Genomic DNA, 25,771 nt, shown 5'->3' on the forward strand with positions numbered 1-25,771 from the left:
CGCCTAGAGCAAATGAGTGAACCGAGGGGCAGGTTAGACCCGCCCACCGCTCACGCAGCTGGCCAATCATATTCCCGAGCGTCTCATCGGTGATGGGATCGCTGACCAATTGGTTTCATCTCAGTCTTCGAGCGGGCCAATAGAAAGCCAATTCTGCCCCTCCTGCTTTACTGCAGAATTCCGAGGCTTGCAGCCAGCAGCGTCGCGAGTCTCTAGGCTGAAATTTTATATAAATGGACGCACAAGGTTAGATTCTAGTTGTCGTGATTGTGTTTGTTCATCATGTAATGTATTTATGTAACATAAAATAGTGGATTTGTGTGCATTGATGCATGTGATAAGCACCCTTGGATGTCTCATCGGTCGTGTTGGTCCTGTCATGAGCATGTTGTGCACCTCCATATGTCACTTCAGTAGTGGGCCTTGGCGCAGCAGACAGACGAGACAGCAGTACAGTCATAGTGTGTGTCTGCGTGCGCGTGTGTGACAGAGAGAGAGAAATGCAGATAAAAATAAATGGGGTGAAGTCAGAATCATATTTAATCCTATTACTTCACAGTTCAGTCATCAGTGTATCACTGCACAACAGGGGCATTGTCTGCTACAGACATCCTGCAGCCTGACTGCCAGTGCATCAGCAGGTGTACAGTTCTGATAATGCAGAGTCAGCAGCTTGAGCTGATGTGGAGAGGCTTGCACACAGGAGGGAAAATATTGACAGGGGTGTACCTTAATGGCAGTACAGGAAAGAATGAAACTTGGCTTGTTTCAGATTTATAATCTGGGGTTTCGGGAGCTGTTACTCTACTTGACAATTATGAGGGCAGTTGTTATACTGTTGACATGTGGCACTGACAGCTGCAGCAAGTATCCAGAGAGGAATGAACTCGTCTAACAAATCAGACTGCATTATTTAAACACTGGACAGATATGAAAAAAGACATTAACGGAAATGATAGAGAAAAGATAAAGAGGGAGGTTTGCCAAGGGCACAGACGTGGGCAAAAAAAAAAAGCAAAACATGAGGACAGGAAGGACAGATTGTGTGTTTTTCTGTGAAAGTGCTAAAGAGATTCAAAGACAGCCTGAAAGAGAAACACACAGAGGACATGTGAGAGCGAGAGGAGGCTGGCCCATATGCAGCAGTGATTTGCCATTGCAGGCCTTTGGTCACGTTTTTCGTCTGTGCTTTTCACTGAAGGGACGATGCAGCAGTGAGAGCACACACACACACACACACACTCAGAGTCACTGGGTTGCATACGCACACATTCGTGCATGTCAAGCCATGCCTGATTTGCAAGGGAAAGCTGAGAGTCACGCTTGCTGTCCCTGCAGCAGATTGCTGCCATGCCTCACTGGCTTCCTTGCTGCAGGCCCAGACGGTGACCACGCAGCACCATGAAACCCCGAAGCATCAGAACGGGGTTAGCTCAGGGCCAGAGGACAGTCAGCTACAACTGACTTCAAACACGCTACTATAGTGCTGTCTGTTTTTCTTATCTAAGCTATCTGAAATACTGCAGATGACTAACAAATATCACCAATTAAATTTAAATTTAGCAGTGAGTAATCATGTTTCTGTTTATGTTTTGTAACCTTCTTGAACTACCAGATGGGTGGGGTAAATACACATTCTGTTCCCAGTGTGGCAAATCCCACCCATACAACACCAACAGGATCTGAAAGTAAATGTTGACAGACCTTTACTGATATCACTGTTATACCCAGGTCCAGTTCCTAAAACAATTTTCACAGCTTACATAAGTGGTAGGCCATGGAAGGCTGTGTAGTAGTTACAATACAAGCAGCAATATAAGTTAGAGGAGGGCAGATACAAAGGAAAATATCACTGCTGACACTATGAAAAACAACCATCAAGCATTATACAGTGAGTAGATTAGAAGAAGAATGCTTTGTTGTCATATACAGCTGAAGCATTACAATTCTGGTGGCTTACGAAATTCAAAGCACTGTTGCAGTACAACACTGTAATGAATTCTTGGAGACTTTATTTCCAAATTCACCCAAGGTTCTGCCATTACAAAATATTCCATTTGTTTTAATTTAACTGGACCAACACCCAAAAATGTGGGTGAAATCAAGCTATACAGGGGTTGTACAAAATAGCAGAAATGCCTGTGACATTCATTAGCATTTAAATAAAAACAGTTTGAAGCTTAAATGTTTGCTTTTTGTGATTGTATGAGGTTTTGGTTTAATTGGATGGATGGAATAATTATTCCAGGGCCACTTTATTGCTAACTGTTTCTATTATTTTGGCCACCTAATAGCCTCATTGCACGTAAACAAAAAACAATCACAGCCACATAGTCTCTCACACAGCTGTCAATCATGTCAATCACTGCTTGTGAACTGCAGTCAAACTGTCAAACTATGCAACGCTGATCAAATATGAATCAATATTCTGTTACTGAAAAGGACAAAGTTGGTTTGACTGGTGGCAGCTGGTTTGACTGGTGGGCAGTGGGCAGTGCTTGGTGCGCTACTTGGATCACAAACATTCTCATTTTACAGCTAAACAGTACACTAAAATATGTTTCCGAAAACTTTGAGGTGAGAAATAGGAAAAGCAGCAACAGAATCTTGATTCTTATGTGATCAGTACTGCCTAGTTAGACAGTTTGATCACAATTCACGAGCAGTAACTGACATCATTGGCAGGTGCTTTAGAGACTCCTTGGCTCTGATCGGTTGCTTTCGGTGTGCTGCGGTCGATTCTAGCAAAGCCATTAGAAGCAATAGGAGGAACCTGATTTTTTTGCAGACTATCAGTCTCATATAGTACTTTGTGGATACAGTAAAATTTTTAGCAAATATGAGCTTTAACATTAACATTGTGACTGTCAACCTACTCCTTTAATTCATATTGATGTATATATACAAAATCTTTGCATCATAGAGGTGCTGAGAAATGTATACCATACAGGAAACTGTATCAGATAGAATTTAATCCTGAAGCCCACAGTGCTGCCCCATGAGGGTGACTTTGTCACTGTGCTGCTGCTAATAAAGTTCTTTTCAATCTCACTTCGACCAAAATGGCTGCCAGTAGTATCCTTTCCTAACCTCTGTCATACCTTCATGTTTCTCACTCCTTCCTGCCCCCCGCCACCACACACCTCCCCACCTTGCAGCACAGGCAAAGAGGGGAGGGAAAAATCCCCCAATTCTCGGTCTCCACAGCAACAGCAGTCAGATGACCTTGTCTCTGACTTGTTCTGCTGAGTCAGAAATTGAGGGATGGGTGAGGGGGGATGCAGGCAGAAAAGAAGAAGAGGGATAAAGAAAGAGTGGGAGAGACGAGTGACACGGAAAGAAAGCTGGTACTTATTGTTATTCTAACTGATTGTGAGTGTGTGGATGCTGCTCTTGAAGACGGTGCTGTGTCATACTGATTTGCATGAGGCTGGTGTCTTGAGGAGTAGCTGTCTGCACAGGACTCAGCCAAGAGAGGTGGAGGGCCCCTGTGCATGTATGATAGTATGCGTAGTCAGTGATTTCGGAAAGTATGATGTGAAGGTGCACAGTATGAGTCAGAGCTGCGGATGAATATCATATGTCATAAGGTTTCAGTGTCATGCATCATGTGTGTATGAATTCAGACAATATGTGTGGGCAAGACTAAAATAGAGTCAGTATAAGTACAGCAAGTATCTATCTATCTCTCTATCTATCTCTCTAGGTTTGATAGGTTCAACAGATTCTGTTGAGTGAACCTCAAGAGGCCACTGGCGAAATGCATTGTTCGCTCTCAATAAAATTACAGTAATTTAGTTGAGTGTGCGTTGGTTTATGTTTATGATTTTATCTGAGATGTTCCTGTGGTCAACCAGCACCTGATCCTTGAGACTGGCTGTGCAGAGGGAGTTCTGTTTACTTACTGTTGCATTCATTTTCTTTGTTGGATATTAGAGACCTAGCTCAAAACCACGATGAAAGCATGTAGACAGGCATGCCCACATTTAGTATATATACTATATATAGAAAGTCATAATTAGAGTTTGAAGGGGGGTGTATGGAGTCATCTGTATTTGTGTGTGTTTGTGTGCAGGCATATGAATGTGTGTGTGTGTGTGTGTGTGAAGGTGATCCTAGCTAATCCGGTTTTATAATTGTCTGACATAATCTGTGTTCCACTCACAGAGTCCAGAAGGGAGGAAAAGAGGCAGAGACACAAAGAAGAAGGGGAGGAGAGAGAGAAGGAGAGACAGGAACAAAAAGAGGAGAGGGCTGAGATCTCAGGGGACGGATGATGGAAAGGCAGATGGGGTTAAGGAGGATGACAGAAATGAGGCGTGAGAGGGGAGGGAGGGAAGAAAGGAGATGAAGAGGACAAGCACCAAGACAGAGATGGAGTGGGGGAAGAGCCAGGATGGGTGGTGGAAAATTCCTCTGGGATTTAGCGTGGAAAGAGTGACACATGACTGTCAATGACGACTCATTTATCATGGAATGGCAGATGTGTGGTAAAGGGCAAGAGAGGATAGATGGAGGGTAGAGCAGAGTCTGTGTTCAGATAAGAATGCAAAAAAGCAGAAGGGAAGACAGGAATCTGTCAATATAACAGAATGTAACAGATTGCAGTCTGAAATTAAAATCCATTTATGTGTACAGAAGGAGTGAAAGTACAGGGAGATAATTGGCAACTAGAGAGAAAGAACAAAAAGACAAAAAGAGACAAAAAGATTTAAATTTAGCAGTTCAATTGAAATATCTTTGGAGAAATAACAGAGAATTCGGAAAAAAATGTCAGAGCCAAGGGAAAAAAACACATTGGGAAACAACAAATGAAACGTTACTGAGCTCTTTCAAAGTCTACCTCCTCTGTTGGGTTTTTATTTTGCACCAGTAGTTAAAGGGGCTCTGTGCAAAATTCAAAGCAAATGTAGACATGCTTCTCAACATGGAAATGCTTGAGCTAGCAGCTAGCAGCTAACTGTGCTAACTCCACATACAGCGCTAAACAATGGCTGCGTTAACCGGGGGAATCATAGAGTGGGCGCTGTGATGATGTCGTGCCATAATCAACAGTAACCGCCATATGAAAGCAGTTTAAAACAACTGCGATAAGCTAGCCACTGCTGGACCAGCTTACCACAACAAACCACAGAGAAGCTCGCAATACAGCACACACAGAGATGGCGTGACTTCATTTTCGGCTCATGACGCCATGCTCCGAATGTCACATACACAGCCTTTAAGCTATATTAGCTAGCTTTTAGCTATATTTAGTACAGCTACTATATTACTACGACCACAACATGCATACGTTGTCCTCTCTCTTCACAAAATCTGTAAAGTTGTAAACCTTGTGCAACTTGCTTTGGCAAAATTAATGGATATACCAATAAAGCACATTTTGAACAGGGCAGTAGCTACCGTTGATGACAGTGAGGTCATGTATTTTTTTCCCCATTTTTTTGAAGGAGAGTAATTATATGCACATCACGTTGGTGCAAGGCTATCAAAAAACAGCATACATAACCTGATGAAGATCTAAGCTGTTGGCCCAAAACAGTGGTCTGCAGCTAAGCAGGCATCTTGCAGAGGTGTCACACCAACCACCATTTCCTCCACCTCCCGATGACTTGGCTCATATACTACGTCACTTTAGAAACGTTAATATGATACGTATGAAACGTGCAAATGTAACGTATCCGTGGTATGCTCGAACATACAATGCCAACATTTTCTTCTGGTGACTGGGCTGATATGGATGAACACACTGAGTTGATATTTGAGCTCAGTGTGTTCCAGTATGACTTAACACAATTAAATGTCCCTAGTACTCCAACAGGTGTTTTCGCCTCTGCAATAAAGCCAAAAGAGGGAGGGAGATATCTATCAAGGACTGTTTGTTCACACCCACACAGTGCTGAGAGGACATCTAATCAACCAAAATAATTGAAATCACCTCTGTGGATGTACCATGAGAGTGCAGGGCCTTTAAACATTCAGAGTTTCACCTCTAAAATGTTATTCCTGGCATGGAAAAAGCCAGTAGATGAAGGGGAATAAAAATAAAATAACTGGACAGTTAAATGCATAGATAAAATATGACAAATCTACAGAACATTTATTTTTCTTTGTGGGTAACTCAGACTCCTGACCTCAGTACTCCTGGCAACAGCCCTGCATTCAAAAAGACCTTTTCCACTTGTCGTAGCAGGATAAGCGCAGGTGTTAATAATATCATTAATGATGGCTCCATGCCATTTCAATGTCCCAGTAATCCATGCCAGTAAGCCAGCATGCACAACACAAGGGCCGAGGACCTGGGACACCTAATACAGCCTTTAGTCATGTTATTAATTACACCTGCACTTTCCCTGCTATGACACGACAAAATGTTTGCTAGGAATACATCCAGAACTTTCTCAGAGAACACTCACACACCTGAGTGCACACATAGACATGCATTCATATTTAGAGCTAATAATGTGATAGTCAAGTCAAGCACATACATGACTCCAAATTGCCACAATTGCAAATTATTGTCAGTCGGCTGCTCTTCTCTCTCTAGATCAGTATTTCCTCTCCGTCCTCCCTGACCCCTCCTTCTCTGGTAGCTGTCCTTTCAGCACCTCCACCACTGCAGCAAAAGCCTCCTCCACTCTACCTTTAACACTCTGTTTTCTTATTTTCTTTTCACTACACAATCTAGATCTTAACTACTTAATACCACTTACCAGCTGGTCAAACAGCAAACAAAGACTTGGGAACACCATGCTTCTAATGTGAAGCACTCCTGTACTCTTTCAAAAAGAAAAGCAGAGAAGATTTAACTGGATTTGATTGTTAAAATATTCCCTGCTTTCAGGTGGTTTCCCTGAAAGATCATCAGCTGCTAATTTGTTGTACTCGAGTCAGCGGTTTCAGTGTAGCATCTTTTTATAAACTCGGAGCAATGATTGAAAGATTTATGAGTGAAACCAAAAGGCATTTAATGAAGTCTCTCAGTCTGCAAGGCCATTAGAAGGCAAACATCCATCCACTTGTTTTCCATTTTATGTAACTGCCTTTTAGGAGGTATTTATTCTTAGCAGCTATGCACTTAAAGCACACTTAGGCTTCCATTTAGACTTCATAAACACTAATATGCAAATATTCTGCCATTAGAACTTCAATTGGTACCCAGATCAGTCTGCAAATCTGTCTTGACAGCACACTGTCATCCAAGGTTCACATTTTAACATTTGACTCCAAAATAAAAACAGTAACTAGGCTTTCTGTGTGAAATTAAAGGATGTTTTTTGCTTTTACTTATCATCATGAAGTAAATGTTGATGGCACAATGTAGTGGCTAAAAAACACCCTGGGTGTGTAGATTGGTTCCCTATATTTCATTATAATGCGGTCTGCAACCTGGTACAACCTCCTGGGAAAATTAAGGCTTGTTTACAGCATTAAGGAAGTGCATCAACCATTGCATAACCAAAACAGGAAGAGGATAGTGCTTTTGTTTTCACTGCTAGCCATTGGTAGCTATCCCCACTTACCATAGGGCATCAATTTCAGTTCTTTGCACTTAGTATCACCAGTAGCAGAAATGATGGACGGCGAAGCAACCGAAGTAAATGTGGAAACTGTGGTGGTGGCTGGGCTCTGAGGAAAATGGAAAGTTATCCGGTTGGCTTTGCAACTGTGGTGCCAACAGTAACATCACTTGGAAACGCTGGGTAACACTACGACTTAATAACTGCGTAACCGTAGATATTCCTTATGTGCATGCTAACCTTGGCAGAAGGAGTTAAAGTCATTATGCACCTTTAAAAATGGAGTAAACTGCAAACTGTCCTCAAGATGGGTTTGTTTATTCTCCTTGGTGATTTCAAAGCTTTTTTATCTGATGGCTTTTTTTATGATTCTTGTCAGTGTAGTTCTTGATCAGTTCTCTATTTGTGTTGTTTTTGTAGGCTAGTTGTGTTTCTTTTTCTTTTTAGGTCAGTCTTGAAAAATGATTATATTAAGTTTATATAAAAGCATTCATAGCCTGTAAGCAGATGATTTTTTTGATCAGGTTAATCTTAAGAAAGTTAAAGTGCCTCATTTCACCAAGTGCTTTCAGAAATAAAGAACCCACAAGGCTTCTGTTTTCACTGAAGCATGTCAGCCAGGAAATCAGCACTGAAGAAAATCCTCAAGGTTATTTAGAAGAACATTAATTGCACACTCTATATAGCTGGATTGTAATGCTCTGCCATATGTTTTCACCTAACAAAATAATTTGTAAATTCTCTATCTTTTTAAAACCGTATTTCTCACCTTTGGACAGAGCAAGGCTAGTTGTTTCCCCCTGTTTCCAGACTTTGTGCTAAGCTACACTAGCTGCTGGCTGTAGCTTCATATTTTCAGTAAAAATGTGAGTGCAGGGTCAATCTTCTAAAACTAAGTCTATAAAAGAGAGAGAATACACCAGTTTTCCAAAATGTCTAATTACTGACATTAGATCGGACTAAAAGAAATTTGTAAGCCATTTCAGCGACACAATGAAGTGAATTAAAGACTTGTAAAATGTCAAACAAATAGTTCAAACAGGCTAAAACTCAAGGCTTAAAGTTATCAGCCATTGCCTGCAGTAATTTGTCTGTACAAGTAAGAGGTACTTTGATTCCTGTGCCACTTTGTTCTCTTATAGCAAATTGTTCATAATAAATACATGACATTCTTGAAGTACTTAAGAAAGCACAGACATTTGTATCTAATGCCCAGATGTCACACTGCTTTAGAAATAAGGTCACTAGCATGAGGGAAAATGGCCTTTGAGTACTATGATTATTCAGCAGATTAGCAGATAAGCTTTTCACCTAAACTGGGGGACTGATGGACTCTGTAAAACCTGCTAAGTGGTGTACTCCATTTGTAAGATTTATTTTCAGAATTGTGCTCTTGGTATGTTTCATCAGCTGCCCTTAAATCCACTCTCCATTCCAGAGAGTACATTTTGCTAAATGTGCTCACTGTGGTAGCCATTTTGCTGACCCTCTATCTGCCCGAGCTGCTTTGAAGCCGTTTGCTTTGTGTTTTTCAGGCCTGCTGAGCTTGTAATGTGTCACGCTCACTTACCATAAAGGAAAAGGTTTGCTTGGTTCAGACGGTGCTGCCTGTCTATAAGCATGGGTTAAGTGTTTTTTTTTTCCCATAGCCTGTGTATGTTGGATATTTGCAGGCAAGCATCTTTTGACACTCTGTTATGCAGTGTGCAGAAAGCAGCCTCAACCTGATTTAAAAGGCGTGATATGAATGTCAGTATTTTGGATGTTTTGTCAGCATCATGTGTTAGCTGAGCTGCAACGTGTGTGGATGCAAGTACAGTAAGCAGCCCCGGGAGTGACGGGAATGATGAGTGTCGTAGCAGATCTGGAATCGAGCCATGTGCTCGGCGGGGGAACTGGCCCTTTAATACCCATCAGCCAATGAAGCAGGGGATGCTGGGAGCATGCCGTCCTTGGGAACGACCTTGCAGGGGGGCGAGGGATGGAGAGAGGGTAGAGACGGAAGAGCACACAGAAGGGGCAGATAAAGGAGAGTAAAAGGGGGGTTGGTACAGAGAGTGCAAGGAGGATGGAGGAGGCAGGGAGTGAGAGGAAATTCACAGCAAGAAAAAGAGATGTAAAATGTATTCATAACTACTCCAAAGGTACATGTACTACTGCATGAAACAGACCGATGATACAACAAATTGATAGTTAAATGCAGACAGATAGCAGACAGATGAAAGAGAGATAGATAGTTGGGGACACTAAGAGGATTAAAAGTTCAGCTGCGTAGTTCTGCCTCATTCACCTCTCTGTCGCTTTCTCTCTCTCTCTCTGTGACAGACATGCAGACGTCATCCTGTCCAGATTAAACTGACAGCATGCCACACTCTTACGTTGCATAAGAATCTATCTGAAAGGGATGAAAGAGAGGAATAAGAATAAGGCCCAGATTTAGAGGTTATAATAATGTGGACAAAAAAAATTGTAGTTAAAGCTGGGGGAAGAGGATAAAGGAGGGTGACATTTATTGAGACTCTGTTGTCAAGAAAATGGGGGGAAATTACATGATTGTCTTGCTGAGAGTAAGATGAGAGGATCAATACCACTCCTATGTCTGATAAGTATAAAGTTACAGACAGAAGATGGTTAGCTTAGCTTATTTTAGTTAGCATAAAGACTTTGAACGGAGGAGAAAAGATCACCTGGATCAGTCCAGAGGTAAAAAAAAATCTGATTACCAGCAGCTCTAAAGCCTATTAAGTATTATTATTATTTACACTTATCAACACGTAATATCTCTTTGGTTTAATCTTCACAAAAATAAAACTATTCCAAGGACAAGTTGTGGTTTTACAGAGTTTATGTATCAAACTGTTTCTTGGCTTGGAGCAGTGACTTCCTGAGGTTTTGCCAACTTAATAGTTCACATATCCCCACTGTGAAACCCCTGAGCGGGCTACCTGATTACTCTGATTACCCCTGTTTACAATCTTTATGCAACCCAATCACTTTTCGTGACATTATCCCGGCAGGAAACACAGCAGTGTGTTGGTAAAAAAAAAAACAAAAAAAAAAAAACAGTTGCTTTTTGTGGCACTACACCAGTGGAAAATCAGCAGCTGGAAAAACTGCAACGAGTCCCTAAGAACAAAGTTAGCTCATATTCTACGTCACTTAAGAAACGTTGATATGATATGTATGGAATGTGCAAATGTAATGTATTCCAGTCAGGACCTCTTTAGTCAAAGAAAACTCTATTTCCATTTGCAGTAACATTTGGCGGCATGGCTCTGTTCTGGGCCTCTCTGCCTTTCCTAGGCCTACGCAGAAAGCCAAAGGCAGAGAGAGCACACCTCTCTGCCCTTCCACATGCAAACAAGGAAAGTCTGAGGCAAAGACAGCATACCTCCCTGGCCTTCCATGTGCCTACATGGAAAGCCTAAGGCATAGAGAGCAGCAGCAAAGACCCCCTGGGAACAGAACAGAGCCAGCATCAATGACAAACAGAAATGACATTGATAAGTCAGGCACAGCATGAAAAGGAGGAGCTGGGGTGGAGGTGGGTTTCAAAGTGGCTTGCAGAGGAAGCAGCAACAGTAGGCAGGCCAAAGCAGTTTAAATAGGGCACCCTGAATGAGATTTGCCAATAGCTGCATAGAAAGGAATCATGTGATCTATCAGCTGACTCCCTTCCATCAATCAGCTGCTCCATCAGTTGATTGGGCTGTTTGAGACCAGATGATGTAGCTGGGATGTGAGCTGAGCTTGACATTGTGTCCTGCCTGAACTAATGCTATGCTCAATTTGTGGTTTGCAGAAACCTACAATGCCAACATTTTCTTCTAGCGAGTGGGCTGCTTTATGCTAGGCCAAGCTGACGTCTTGTAGCTGTAGCTTCATAGGTCTACCATAAGTGTATTTCCAATGTATGAATAACTTAGCATTTTTTCAACTAAAGTGAGATACAAGCGTGAACATGTTTCTAAATGCTTTGATTCAGTATTCAACAACATTTGATTATAACCTAGATAGATTATCTCGACAACAGCCTAATGATGCATTCACTTGCAAAGACCTCCGCTATATGTGGTATCAGCACCAGGCACAGCAGTGCTGCAGCCCGACCAGATGTGCAGATGTGTTGCCGTGTGTGTGGCCCCATTCTGTTCAAGATGATACAGTGTTTGCGTGTGTGTGTGTGTGTGTGTGTGTGTGTGTGTGTGTGTGCCTTTATTTATGTAAGTGAGAAATAGTATAAAGAAACTAAGATTCCAGTGAATTTTAATATGTTGAAGTCTGTGTGCATCAGCACATTTGTGCATGCATCATGTGCATCAGTATGTGTTCTTTAGCCGTGGGACTAGTAGTGTGTGTGTGTGTGTGTGTCTGTGCATGTGCGTGTGTGTGACTGGGGGGCTGCTGCTGCTGTGCCCAATGAGTCAGTGTGATGGAGTGCTAGCCTGACGCTATGCTAGCTAGGCAACCTCAGCAATGTTTTCATTAGTGCTGCACCCAGTCACCTCAGACATGGGGCAGGGTGGGGCTCTGTCCCAGAGTCCCTCCCTCCTGGACCATTCAAGTGAGAAGCGCACACACGCATACACACACAGACACACAAAACTAAAAGGTGAAGATTGCAGAAAAAGAAATATGCCTCTACTCTGCTGGCTAATTTTAGTAGTTCATTTGTCTTCGGAGTGTATGTCAGCTGTGTGCATAAGTAGGTGTGTGTGTGTGTGTGTGTGTGTGTGTGTCTTCTGTCCCCCAGGCTTGTCCACTGGATTTGTATTCGTGCCCTTATCCTGAGCTCTGTTCTGACAGAAAGAGGCTGCCGTGTGCTCGTTACTGTAAGACTCTTGCAGACATTGTTCCCTCAGTGGGAGTGAGTGTGTGTAAGTGACTGAGTAATTGGCCCTCCACTGGCCACAGCTTTGTCCCCTCTGTGTGCACTCGTACGTACTGTTACCTGCTGGAGCCCAAATGAAAGCTGATGGTCTCTGAGAGCCATGTCATCTGTATGACAGGTACTGTACATATGACATCGTTCATGACTGAATCACCCGTTATTCAACAGCAAGGGAGGGTGTATGATTGAAAAGTAAAGGGAACGCTGGCTGTCAGGGTTCCCCCATCAAGTGACCCTGGAGACGACCGGCCCTCCTTCCTCCCATCCCCCTTTCATTTCACTCCTTGTCACATTACTCATCAGTCATACGTGCTGCACACACACATCCACACAAGGTGTTCAGGGTACAGGGGCATATGTAAGATACAAGTAGGAAATGTTCAGTGTAACGGGCAAGTCAGAGCCAAAATTAAACTCACATTGCCTCAAACTGCAAGGGCAAAAAGAGGGAAAAGAGAGGAAAAAAATAAAGATGATGATGTGTATAATCTGCATCAAATATTTATGTACCACCTTCTTTAATCATCTCAAGAACAGTGGCAAACTACATCCCATTGTTTCTCTCCTTGATGCAGAGAAAGTGATCCATTCATCTCTTCAAGGCTGGACTGCTGCAATATACTATGCCTCTGGATTCCTGCCAGAATCTTCCAGCCTGCCGCTTAGATACTAATGACAGTATGGCTACACCACTGATTTCCTCCACTAATTTTACTGGATGCGTCTGTGGCTTCATATAGTACTGATCTGTATTGCTAAATATATAATGTCTCAGAGACAAGGGTCGATTTTCCAACCTCCTATATGATGTCCTTTTGACTCTTTGCACCTCCTTCACTGAACTCTGCATTAGGGGAAATTAGACCTTACGCTTTACTGCATCACACTCTCTGAAATGAACTTTCCCACATCTATAAATAGCAGAAGCTGTTTAAAACAAGCCCCTTGACTATTTGTCTTGGAGGGCATTTAATTATGGTATAGGCTCTGATTTATTTTAAGTACATCCTGCATGTGCTTGCATCCATTTTTTTTTAATTTCAGTATGCATTGTGCAGACTACTTTGCTCTTTTAGGAGCAGTGTGTAGGATTTAGTGGCATCTAGCAATGAAGATTTGCAGATTGCAACCAGCTGAAACGTCTCCAGCGTGCCAAATGTAAACTGGTTAGAATTCCAGTGTTCATTGTTCAGGAAGAATTTGCAGGGAGCCGAATTATCTGCAGAGGCCCAGTCTAGAGCCAAAGCTTGATTTGTCTGTTCTGGGCTACTGTAGAAACACCTGCTCACTATGTAGATATAAACAGCTCATTCTAGGGTAACGAAAACACGGCAATTCTTCTTTTCAGGTGATTATACACTAAAGAAAACATACTTATTATAAAATATTATACTTCTGAAAATAAATCCCATAAACCTAACACACTGGATCTTTAAAGTATAATACTTTAACATCCTTTTAGTCAGAAGAAGCCTATACAATTATTATCATTATTATTATTATTATTTAATGAGTCACTCTCTATAGGCAGGAAAATGTCAGCTGTGCAGAATGCTACACGAGCCACAAATCCTTTTCCGTGTGGGCCTATGTCACCCCATCTTGTGTCCTTCTATTTGTTTTCTCCGTCCTCCTCACCCCTCTCCCACACTCAGCTCCATCTCTTCTTCTCTCTCCGTCTTTCGCTCATCGTCCCTTGCGAGCCGACTCAATGGTGAGTCTAATTTTAGCCGTAACACATCAGTTACACTCGACTTTTTACTGCCCTAGATATTTGCGTCTGACATATGCATTTTCACATCGAACATCTTGAGTGTGTGTGTGTGTACAGCATGTGCAAACAGATGAGTAATGTGATGAAGAGTGCGTGTGTGTGGGGGGGGGGGGGGGTTGGAGGCAGAGAGTCTCCAGGGTCATTTGACTGGGGTGACCCTCAAAGCTGATTGGCTAATTCCCTGTCCTCTGAGCCGCCCCATGATGCTCAGAGGAAGGATAGCTCCCAAGGTTATGCATGCCAACACATGGGGGAACATACAGCTCTCAACAACTGCACACAGTGAAGCAGAACCTTATCCTTGGAAAAGCCTGGGGGGATTGTCACATTTCCATTTAAACTGCTACAGACATGTTATAGCAGTAAATCACAGGTCATTCACATCCTCAACAGAGCAAGGTGAGAGACAGGCCGAGGACGGTGTGACTATAAACAGATGCTCTTGGAAGCAAAGCTGTTGAGAGAACTTGCTCTCTTTTTTGTATTTGTTTTGTGTTGAAAAAAATATAGTGCTAAAAAAAGTGCTAAGAAACGCAGATTGACAGAAAATTACAATAAAAAAACTGATTAAAAAAACATTTAATAATGATAATCACTGTCAAAGTGTTATTTTGCTGGTTAAGGAAATCTCAAGGATTTGCTCTTGTTTTGTGTTTTATTCCATTTAAATTGTAAACACTAGACATTTTTTTAATTTTGGAATCTTGGGCGAACATATCCTGGTACTCTGGGGAACTTCCGCCATTTTTTGACATTTGGAAGGCAAAATGAAATGACATAAAAATCTATGGATTCACTGATTTTGACAATAATTGGTATTGGCAGCACTATACCAAAGCCCACTAATCGGAAGATTGAACCACTGATCCTCGGATTAGCTGACAACCTCCTCTAGATGTCAAACAACATTTTTAAATGTAAAAATTACAATCTATGTGGAAAAAATAAATACATAATGTGAGTCAGTGTGGGATGCTTACTGTGGTGATTCGCTACAACAGCCACTTGAATTCGACATGCCTGCCGCATTCAGATTGCTTCTACAGCAACATAATGCTTATGATAATATAACTGCTGCCGACCTGCTGCTGGTGGCTCCAAAAAGCCCCAGCTCTATTGACTTCCCTTTAACTTCTTTGTAGAAATACTAAGTGAATTATTATTGTTGAAGAAGTCATTCCAGTATTATTACATTTTTATTTTCGGACCTTCTTATATGTGCAGTGATGGCTGTTCTTAATATTATTGCTACATTAATATTTTAGCACTTATAAAAGCCTTTGATGTCCACCATGTAGGGGTTGATTGACACGCATGACATGCTTAGGCAATTCGACCCAACCCTTTGTGCTTCCTCAGATCCACTCTTATCCCACCCTTTTTTCCAAATATGGTCACTTCTGGCTCCAAATGAGCAACATGGCAGTAGTCAGACTCAAAACACAAGGCTTTAAAACGGCAGTCCAAACGGATCAGTGACATCACGTTCATTATGTCCATTGCTTGTCCACAGTTTATAATGTGGTCACAAAAAAACAGTTCAGTCAAACACTGCTGTGGTTTCTTCTTTGTCATGGTTCATTTAGGTAGGTGAGAACATGCATCAAATAACCACACCGTGACCACCTGAAGAGCAAATCTCAGTCTGCTGCCAGGCTTCAGGGCTCTGACTGACTGCGTGGGTGCCCTGCTATAAACTGTCAGTGGAGAACGAGCTCACATTAAGAGCTAAATGATGTATGTATTTTTTAGAATAGACTGAAAATTGCTGGCGGTGCTTCACAGCACAAAACTGTCGCCTGTTCACCTGCTGTTTTTCTGAATGCTTGTTAAAATTCCATCACAGTTGAATCTTAGCCGTCAAATACATGTTTATTATGTAAGGGTTGGGTTTTTGTGACTACAGTATTGTATTCCAAGTGTTTTATAAACCTTGTGTTCCAGGTCTCATTTGAAATACGAGTAATGTAAAAGAATGAAAATGGTAGCAATATTAGACAGTGATTGCCTTCTGAATATGCAACTCTTCATGCAATAAAGCAAACAAACAAAACGCTAACCCACTGTGTAAAACTATTTAATGCAGTAACAAAGGTTTATATCATTTTAGCAGGGTTTATTCGATTTAATATTAAGGAAAACATTAAATTATGCCAGCTTCAATGCAATGGATCCACCTCAAGCCCTGCCCCTTTCCCTTGATTCACCAATCGCAACTGCTGCCTTTAAGAAATGTTACAGCTGTGATTACAGGATCAAGAAAAAAATGCAGGGCTTGAGACAGGTCTATTATCAGTCAGATCTAAAACACATGACGTTGAGGCTGAGTTGAGAGCTATTTAAGACTGTGTGGAGACCATCTTTATAGATCAGACTGAGTCCAATCTCAGACATACTTTGTAGTCTGAAATGGGATTTAAATGAGACAATGGAGAGAGCTCTCTTTGATATCAGTCTGAATAAAGTTTGAGAAGCAAAGATGGTGTTAAATTGAGCATCATTTAAGATTTATTTGAAATGTCTTGTATAGATCAACAGAGGTCTGATGTGAGAAATGCTTAAGTCTGTTTCTGAGGAGAAAAAAAATGAGTACCATAAGACATAAATGGTATTCTCTTTTTGGTACCACATTGATCTGATTGATATCAAGGAGAAACAAAGGAGAACTTTAAGAGATCTCATTTCTGATTTTTCTTTCCTTTAGATTTAAAACACATTAAAGGTCCAGTTTGTAGGATTTAGAATATAATATTGTAAGTGTTTATGCCTACACAGGGAGCAGATCCGTGTCCATGGTGCCATGTTGCACCACCATGTTCTACAGTAGCCCAGAATGGACAAACCAGAAACCAAACCACAAACTAGCTCCAGACAGGGATGTTCACGCTTTTGCTTTGGCCACCATAGTTAGCGGCCCCTCTGCAAAGAGCTGAACAGCTCCTGAAAAGCAGATATTAAATGTGAAACTGCTTTTTCAGTGTTCTTATTTAAATCACCTATTGCATTTGTTTTTGAGATGAAAAAAACCTCTGTGGGTTATTCGGCTCCTGGTAAAAATCTCCTTCACAATGACACTGGAGGAATCCTAGCTGGGACTTCATGTTTGGCACATGAGAGAGGTTTCAGCTGGTTGCAATCTGCAATCTTCACCGCTAAATGCCACTAAATCCCACACACTGCTCCTTTACACAAATTAGATTTTGGCAATTCATTTTCGACTGGAAACAGCAGTTTGACAAGTCACAACCAACAACTGACAACATGAGCCCTGTCCATGATAAGTGAGCACACTCCATCCACTGATGAAAACCATAAGACACAATTGATAGAAACAATCTAGCAAATGCAGCTTGAGTTTGAATTTTTATTATTTGGTGAAACATAACAAACATTATACAAGAATGGATCTTTGCGTGCAGCCCATATCGAGTGGCTGGCAACACTTACTTCAGCCAGATAACCCACATCCAGCTGTTTAACTAATGCTGACGCATTAGCCACATTATTCAGCCTGAGGACGCTGGCAGTGGCAGAGGTCAATTCGGATTAAGCTCTGTCTTATTACATACTGTTGACCTACGGTGGACGACTAATGTTAAGAGGTTAAACTCAATCTGCTTGACAACAGAAGTGAGGAACAGACATGAATATAATTAGGATGGACGTCTTTGTGTTCTTGTGGCATCTGCTGACTGTGCTTCTGGATTTCATTGATGATTTCAAACTTTGGCGTGCTGCTTCTCTGAGGATTAGTGTGAACAGGGGGGTGTGGCTGCAGGCTTGATCAAATTGAACCGAACATCTGGACACACCCTGGCATGCTAACACAGGCAGGGATACACACAGAAAAAAGGACACACACCTCATTAACTTGAGTTGCTATAACCCACCAATAAGTCATGTTTCATTACATTATCCCATGTTAGCTTGCACATGCTTACACGTCGTGCTACTAAATCAAGGCTTGTTTGCTCTGACTAGATGATCAGTGGGCCATTCATCACTCACTGAAAACAAGTTGTTATTCAAGTGTTTTCCCTGGCAGCCATTTGAATGCGTTGGTGCATCTATGTCAGAGTGTGTGTTTGTGTATGAGACAGCAAGGTTGCACGTGTGCCCAGAAATGTGATTTCAGATTGAATGAAATGAGGGCTGATGAAGGGGAGGGAGTTTGGATGAGTACCCAAGAGGCACTCAGTCGTTCAAATGTTGTGTCATCACTGGGGAATGAAACATCTGGCACTGTGGTGGCGTGTTGGCCTTGACTGACTGGTTTTACTCATTTAGTCACTCAGTCGCAAACGCACATAACCAAGCACAGAGTAACCCAGGCTGATTGGGAAGTGTGCCTCTCATAGCGCAGGGGTAGCTCTTTTGTAACTAATCCTAATTAATCATTTTGTGTTCATTTTATTTGAATAAACAGCTCTTATTTGTCCATGATAAACACAGTGTACAAGTTGATTTTGGTCCTGATTCAAGTGGCTTTTCTTTTGATAATTTGTTTAACTGCTGTGGCCACAGACGGGTGACAAATGGAGGGGTGAATAAATGAGTGCAGAAATGTAATGAATGCAGATGCTTCAATACAGAGAATGAGGCTGCATGAGTATTGAATAAATAAATCATACTGCATGCTATGGCTTTCACAGGCACCAGATGTCAACCCAATCAAACACCTATGACCACAGACCATAGCCTTAGTCAGACAGCGCTCTCCCCCACCACCACCATCAAAACACCAAGAGAGGGAATATCTTTTGGAATAATGGTGTTCATCCCTCCTGTACTGATCCACAGACTTGTGGAATTTATGCCAAAGAGCATTGCTGTTGCTGTTCTTGCACGAATGGTAATTTAAAGGTTCTGTATGCATCATTCAGATCATTACTATAGCAGCAAACCACCATTTTCTATGTAAAGATATAGTGAAGTAATGACGTCCTGAGCAGAGAATGAAGCTTTTAAGTGTGTTGTAGTTTCTCTGTGGTTTATGTGGCAAGCCGGTCCGGGCGCATGTGTGTATCCCACTGGCTGGCTTATCTTTGCCACTTTGTATTGTGCTCCTCCTGCTGATATCGGGACAGTGCTGTCGCTAACCTGTTCACCCATGGTTAACACCATTAGTGGGAGTTAGCACTGTTTGCTGCTAGCCTCTGGCTCTGCCCTCTCCTAGGATTGGTGATACCACAGAATTTGGTTCTGATCCAATACCAAGTAATACAGGGCCAGAATTACCGATATTGATACCCATACCAATTTAATTTTTAAAACTGGCTTGTGTACTTTCATGTAGGCGAGAGCTGTTACGATTTGTGAGGTGAATAATCAGTCTGCTAAAGTAACAGCTAATAATAACCAACTACAACTAACGCTGAATATCTGATTTGACTAAAATATTCATTTCACTAGTGTATACCTGGATATTCCTTGCCTGAGCCTCTGTTACGCCCCACCCTTAGGCAGCCCTATGGGGCAAACAAAACACCAACACCGACCCAAAATAACCACATAAACACCTTTAAAACACTCAAATCCATGGGATTCATTAGAATTAAAACAAGCAAACAACAACATGGTGAGAGGCAGCAGGACCAGCAGTCCCCACACCAGAGGCCTCTCTCATCTGCTGCTGGCACAAGAGCTCTTAAACACCTCCTCCATGCCAGGTGCAATGCATCTCATTAACTAATGCAGCACACCTGGGCAGATCTACAAGGGAGGGAAAAAGGACAGCAGCACAGAACACATACAGCCATAACACCTCTTTGAAAAGACTCTGCCAGTGAACTCTGTCTCTGTATCAGGGGTCTGGACACTGAGGCATTTCACTCCTCCTCTCTTTTTTTCTGATATAGCTCCAAGTTTTCTTTTTCATGTTGTTTTCCTATTTCATTCGGCCATCACTGCGGTTATCTCACAGATTAAACTCTCTATGGTTAAATTAGTCAAGGTGGGTGCAACGGTGTGCTGCATGTCCGCACCACAAATGTTGTTTGAGTGCACACAACATGTCCACAGTAGTGGTGAAGCAAAGAAAGCATGTAATAGATGTGTTCCCGACAACACAACGTTGATTGCACAGACAGTTTTGCTTTTAAAATACAGATATATACAACATAGAAAAGAGAAGCTGATCCTGTTTTTGGTATCTATCCTATTGACACTAAAATTTATCTTCAAAACAAAGACACCCCTACTGTCTCCATGTTGAGGACTGTCCAGACAACTCATAGGCTCTGAATTTCACATAAAGCCCCTTTAATTCATCGCCCATCTGTATGTCCCGGACCCTAAAACCCCACTACTGTTGTTTGCATGCAAAATGTCTACAAGCACAAGGACCACAAGTTCAAAAGACAACAACTTCCATGCTCGTGTTTTAGGCCAGCATTTATTCAAGATGGCTGTAACATATGGCCAGAGTGAACCTTGAGTTTAAAATATTAATATGTATTCTCAAGGCCAAGAATGAACCTTTGAGCTCAAACATGACGTTATTTATTTACCTTTTATAAAGCCATTAGTTACCATTTAGAATGACACCAGTTAATCTTGAAAATGTTTTCATCCCGACCTTGTGGTTCATACAGAATCCTCTGATTAATGCTGGATGTGTTTATCGCTTTACATCTCATCTGTCAGATTTTATTGCATATGATTAATCATCATCACACCAGGATAAATTCACGCTAAGTATATGAAAACCTGAAGGGTGTCTTTATCACCCCATCATCTCATCCTGCTGACTGAAGCATATTTCTCCTCTGCTGCACCATATTCACATGACTACACTTCATGATGACTGAAGATTATAAAACACGGTCTCCTTTCTGTGTCTCTACCTTGTCCTGTCCAGGTGGAGCACCTGCTTAACAACCTATAAGAACATGCACATCTGTGCGCGCCATCCCACTGCCTGCATCTGCGGTGCAGGCCTAATGACTGTGATTGGAGGAGAAAGAAGACACTCCCCTGGGTGAATGGACGAGAGCTGAGACTCAGCACAACGTGCCTGGATTAAGAGGACTCTCATGTTGCTGGGCATGTTAAATAATGACCATTGTTTCTGTTAACACAAGCATTAAAAATAAAAATAAAGAGAAAACGAAAGGAGAGTTGGGGAGACAATATGGAGGTGTTACTAGAAAGAACTGTTGGCTGATAAGCAGAGGAGTGAGTTGAACAATGTGTAATGTATCAACCACCTCTCTGTCTCTCTGTCTGTCTGTCACACGATACTCTCACACACACTTATCATCACAGGATGGATGTTGTCCCGCACAAGTCAACAGCCCTCTGCCGATAATAAGTGAGTAGGAAGTTGCGATTGTGGATGACATAATTTGCGGGCTAGCTGTGAGCTCACCGAGGAAGACATTTAAAGGGCATGCTGGGCACCCTGTTCCTTTAAATGAGAAAACGCAGAGACAGAAAAGGGAGTCACTCAGCAGGTATAGAAGAATGAAGCAACCTGAGTTGATAGCATTAAATATTTAACATCATTTTAAACCAACTGGCTTCAGGACTGCCCCAGGGAAACAAGCTGCAAATGTCACACAAACACATGGCAGCACCCATGCAGCACTTACTGTTCACCTGCAATATGCAACACGGTGCTTAATTTGTATTTTTATGTAGTATTTGCAAAATATATTTATCTCTCAGCATTGAAACATGGATTAAATGTGCAGTGGCGTCCCCAGAAATTTTTCATAGGGGTGGCCAGGTGCAACCACTGACAATCTTAGGGTAGCACACCAAAACCAAAAACCATAATTGAATTTCAGGGTACGATTATACTGTCTAAGTTTAAAGGCTAATTAAAAATTCTGGCAGTATGAGAGTTAAGGAATCAGGTGCTGATAAAGACACAAGATTGCAGTCAGCCATTGTAATCAGTAGGTATCACAGTGTTTGTTAATTCTTTTTGACTCAGTAATAAAGTACTGTTTCAGGACTGGATCTGTTGTCTACCATTTGCATATCAATATATAATTATGGAAATTGTTAGCTGACTATCAGTAGGCCATTAGGTCTCTGAATGAAATTTGGTAAGTTATTCAAATAAACATTTAGATCAAAGGAGGTATACAAATCACAAAAGCTCTTACGGCCTGCTGACATATCTTATGAATTTCACTCATCTTACCTTGTTGTTGGGTCTGGCTGTCCTCTCCTTATTTGTAAATGGCTATGTTTAATGTTACAAGCACAGTGCTATTCCACTATTATTCCAAATATGACAGCATTCTAAATTTGATGCAGGTCATGTAAACAGCATATACAGTTTGGATATTCCGAATTAGGCCGATTAAGACATGTAGGATACGCTGGTATTATTCAGGTTTTAATAGGATTATTTGGACATGTATACAGTGCACTCAGAATATGCATCTCAGCTGGGATTTTTACTGCAGTTTGCGACACATGGCCTCTTGTGTGTTTACAGTCGGCTCTGTGCATTGTCATGGATATGTTGCACACAAAGCAACTTGCCAACAGTTTGCAAGGCTGGGGCAGAGATGCATGCCCAAAAGAAAAGCCTCAATTTCTGCCCAGAAGAAGAAAAGCACACCATTTTAAACATAATCAAAGACTTGGATATTAAGAGGTTTTTGGATATGTGCAAATATTACAACATCGACCTTGTCAAGAAGGTGGTTGAAGAAATAAAAGAGGGAGGCGATGATCATAAGGCCCACAAAGTCTGCCACAATCACAAGACAGCTACAGCTGTTCCACTGTTCCATATTTTGACTTGATAATCAGCATGTTAGGAAATGATAATCGTGGCTGCATGTAAATAGGAATATTAGTGGAATATTTATTTTCATTAGCCATATAAATAGTAGTGGGGGTTTTTTTGGTTGTTTTTTTGGAATATGGGAAAAAACAGAATATTTTGTGCACATAAATATACTCAATATCAGGAGCATGCTTGTAACATTAGTGTCACTAAGCTAAGTTAAAGTAAAGATGCTAATGACAAGGCTACTTTACACCCTGCCACATTTGAAAGAATTGTGTCAGCTGCTGTAAACATACTGTGCAACACATGAGACAGGTGTGACAGCTAGCTGGCAACATCTCTGACAATGTAGAAATGGCTGGCACAGATTACACTGGAAGCCTAGGTTACTCGCTGCACAGACTTCTCGCTGCCTTTAGGACCATCAGGATCCCAATCTGACCTTTCAATGGCCTGGATCCATAAACTCGCTCTGTTTTTAGGATGTGGATCCTCTCAGAATACATTTTCCATCCATCATCAGCAGTTGGTGCAGATCATTGCACAACAACTCCTTGTCATCTCTGGTTTGGAGTTTGGCTCTGCTAGAAATGTCCTAAAGAGTGGTGTGCACATCTCTGTGATGATATTGCACAGAAACCCATCTATACTTTGGCTTCTTCTTTACAATTAATTTTACTAATTAGGCTGTCTGATGTACACTAATACAGTAAATACTTATAAATAAATACAGGTACAGTAAATACTTTGAGTTCAACAACAACCCTGTTTTGATGTGTTATGTATCTGTACATGTTAGGGAATTAATTTTTCTCAAGCAAGCCCAAGTTTAGGGGAGAATCGTCTGTACCAACAGAACCCATTTTTTTTATTCATCTATCTTGAGGTGAAAGTTCACAGGACTGCTTTGAAAATGGCTATGCCAGTCTTTTCCTTGCCCAAATTTAGCCTAAGTTTGGAGTGTGCTTTAGCGAAATAACACCGCTGAGATTGGTACAATTGGTTGGTAACACTGGATGCTTTTAGGTTGTCTAGTTTCAAAAGATACCACTATCTTAATGCTAGCTTAAAAAATATGTGTGTGCGAGTTTGAAAGACAGTTAGGTCGAACTCCAATTGTTTTCGCTGGGGAAGCAGCAATTGAATCAGGGAGGCCATGGCCCACCGTAGGGGCACCACTGTAAATGTGTTCATTTTTAATATTACACTCTTTACATTCTCTACAGGTATTTCAGCATTCAGAAATTATTTTTGTAATTGAATAAAGGTTAACTTTTGAAGGAAAAATGACACATTCGTCCTTGTACACATTACACAGGGTTTTTGTTGCTAGAGCCTAACTTGGTCTGGTATGAGCAGTAGATTGTGGAGGCTAACGTGAGCTAATGTTAGCAAACTTTAAAAAGGTTGTACTTGAATCATTTCCGCTGATGCTACTGTTACAGAATGTTTTGGCTTTCACCATTATGCTGTAATTACCACTTGCCACCACAGAGGCACTCCTTAGCAAAATTTACATTGACTTGCTTCAAGGATTTCTTTGCATAGTACGACAGAAACACAGAGGATTATGTCCGGATTAAATGTATTTTATAAAATGTGTTTCATTGTGTTGACATTGTCTGCACTTTTTCCAGCACAAAAATATTTAAATTGGGGTTAAAACTCTGACATAATCTTAATCATACAGTACATAAAATAGTAAGTTATATCACCATGTACTAAAATAGAAAACACAATGCAGCTGTGTTCACTATACGTCAGTGCTGGTCCTGCCTCAGGCATGTAGAGAGCAAAGTGCTGTAATATTGAGCCGCACTGTCGGACCATTATCTCATCTCTGTGTCTGCTGGATGACACAGTTTGCTCTGGTTCGTTTGTTTCAGTCATGGTATCTCATTGTGTTTTGTTTAAGTAACAGACTTAACTAGTAGAATGGAATCTCAAGGCAACTGAATCGAACGCAACTGGACTTGGTTTTGTCTTAGAAGACGTTTCACCTCTTATCCAAGAGGCTTCATCAGTTCATGCTTGTCTGACTAGGCTGAAACTAGTCTGACAAACTGGTGTGGAAGCACCCAGGTATTTAACCTCTGGGGAGGTCTTCACAAGGCCAATGATGTCACTGGTTCGTTAGTGCTCCAATGGTGTGTCAACGACAGTCGTTGAAACTCCTGCTGCAACGGTTGTCACTGGAGTCGTTAGAGTCACATGAGGCCATTTGTGAACGACCGTTGTTTTTAGAGGTTAAGTTGTTAAGCCTCCTGGGCAAGGATGAAAGGACAGCATTATAGGTGGGGGATAGGTGGTGTCGCAGACCTCCTCCTCTATTGAGAGATGGCTTTTCCAATTTCACATAGATGGCTTCTTTTACACCTCTTTCAAACCATCGGTCTTCCCTGTCCAAAATGTGCACATTGCTGTCTTCGAAGGAGTGTACTTTCTCCTTGAGGTGTAGATAGACAGCTGAGTCTTGCCCTGACGAGTTAGCCCTTCTATGTTGGGCCATGCGTTTGTTTAGTGGTTGTTTTGTTTCACCAATGTACAAGTCTGGGCATTCCTCACTGCATTGGACAGCGTACACTAGGTTGCTCTTCTGAGTGTGTGGTGTACGGTCTTTTGGGTGTACCAGTCTTTGTCTGAGTGTGTTACTGGGTTTGAAATACACAGGGATGTGGTGTTTGCTGAATATCCTCCTGAGTTTTTCAGATACCCCAGACACATAGGGGATGACAATGTTATTGCGCTTGTTCTTTTCTTCCTCACCCACCTTGTTCTTTCTGGAACAGGCTGCTGATTTCACAAAGGTCCAACTGGGGTAACCACAAGTTTTG

General features: G+C 41.6%; 2 long non-coding RNA genes across 2 annotated transcripts in view; one reads left to right on the forward strand and one right to left on the reverse strand.

Moving 5' to 3' along the window:
* The first annotated feature begins 164 nt into the window (after window positions 1-164).
* On the forward strand, window positions 165-21,301 carry LOC126392230 (uncharacterized). Its single transcript, XR_007570154.1, has 2 exons — window positions 165-246; window positions 21,045-21,301. It is a non-coding gene; the product is annotated as an uncharacterized LOC126392230 (long non-coding RNA).
* The window catches only part of LOC126392232 (uncharacterized), a 10,834-nt gene continuing 2,645 nt past the window's right edge, over window positions 17,583-25,771 (reverse strand). Inside the window, exon 3 of the long non-coding RNA XR_007570156.1 lies at window positions 17,583-18,006. This is a non-coding gene — a long non-coding RNA (uncharacterized LOC126392232). The remainder of the gene's footprint in view (window positions 18,007-25,771) is intronic.

Source organism: Epinephelus moara, chromosome 6, assembly GCF_006386435.1.
Source record: "Epinephelus moara isolate mb chromosome 6, YSFRI_EMoa_1.0, whole genome shotgun sequence".
Lineage (NCBI taxonomy): Eukaryota > Metazoa > Chordata > Actinopteri > Perciformes > Serranidae > Epinephelus > Epinephelus moara.